The following is a 1430-nucleotide window of genomic DNA, read 5'->3' on the forward strand; positions in this document are numbered from 1 at the left end:
TGTGTGTGTGTGTGTGTGTGTGTGTGTGTGTGTGTGTGTGTGTATACTTAAAGATCTGTATTGGTTATTTAGTTTCGTATCCCCGTGTCAGCGCTAACTATTGTGTTTACCAGCTGGTGATGGCAGCTGCAGTCTATATTAATGTATTAATGTAGGGAACTATTGAAGTCTCATCACTGACATATCCAGGGAACTGGGAAGGAGGCCAAGAATTGTAACATTACTCCCTTGAAAATTGTAAAATAACGAAATAATCACTAAGTATTCAAATAATATCATTAATATAAAATATTTAGGTAGAAATAAAATAGATCCAGGACGTTTCAGCAAAATTGCAATCAATGATGCTCGTATCGGCGAAAATTAATAATGAAAAAAAAAATATAATATAGGTAATATAATAAATTCCACAATTATTTTATATTATAAATAAATAAATATTTTAGTCAAAATAATCATAATTATTTATAGTTAATTTAATTAAAATATACAACATTATTATATAGTCCCCATAAAAAAATTATCTTATTCTAAATTTGTATTTTAAAGCCATATTTACTTGCTATACCTTTTATAAATATATTTTTATTTGCCGATTATAATTATTTTGCAATCTTTTTATTCTTTTCTCTGTTTCTTATGCCACACAGTGAGACAAAGTATATTAGAAACATAAACAGCATTGACGAAGGGGCGAAAGTAAATACCTAAATATAAACACATTTTTTTGTTATCTAATGTAAACTTATCTTATTTAAATTATTACACAGAGATAACATATTTAAAGCATTTTACTTTTTTTTTGTTAATTGGTAATAAAATTATCCATTTGACTAAATACAAATTATCTTTAATATATTTACTTACAATCTATTGATTTAATGAAACAAAAAATTGTATTATACATTAATAAAACTTTAATCTACAATATAATAATTAGAGTAAGATAAAATTGTTCACATAATACACAGAAAAAAAATATGTTCTCTATCAATGCTTAAGTTAAGATGAGGTTAAAGTATTTAGCTCAGTACGAACTATTGTATAATTTTATTTATACTCTACGCCCTTTACAGAAAAAACTACGTTTACACTCGTGCCTACAAAATATGTATGATGACTACGTCAAGTTAGTAGTAAACACATAAAAGCTATATTATACAAAATTGTAAAGTTGTAAGAATCTATTTGACTCTGTAATTTTTAATATTTTTGAACCTATAATTTCATTGAAAAGTAATAATATTATATATAGAGTCCCACACCGCTTTATATAATTTAATTTTATGAAGTATATGTTATTAGCATTTTGAAGTTTTAAATTTTACAAAAAAAATTTATTATGATATACGTTGTAGTTAGACGAAGATTACAGTGTCTAGTACATGTCTACACATCGAGAACCACAACGTCGAATTTACGAATAATAT

This window comes from Melanaphis sacchari, unplaced genomic scaffold, assembly GCF_002803265.2.
Source record: "Melanaphis sacchari strain LSU unplaced genomic scaffold, SCAv2.0 Contig123_pilon_pilon, whole genome shotgun sequence".
In the NCBI taxonomy this organism is placed as follows: domain Eukaryota; kingdom Metazoa; phylum Arthropoda; class Insecta; order Hemiptera; family Aphididae; genus Melanaphis; species Melanaphis sacchari.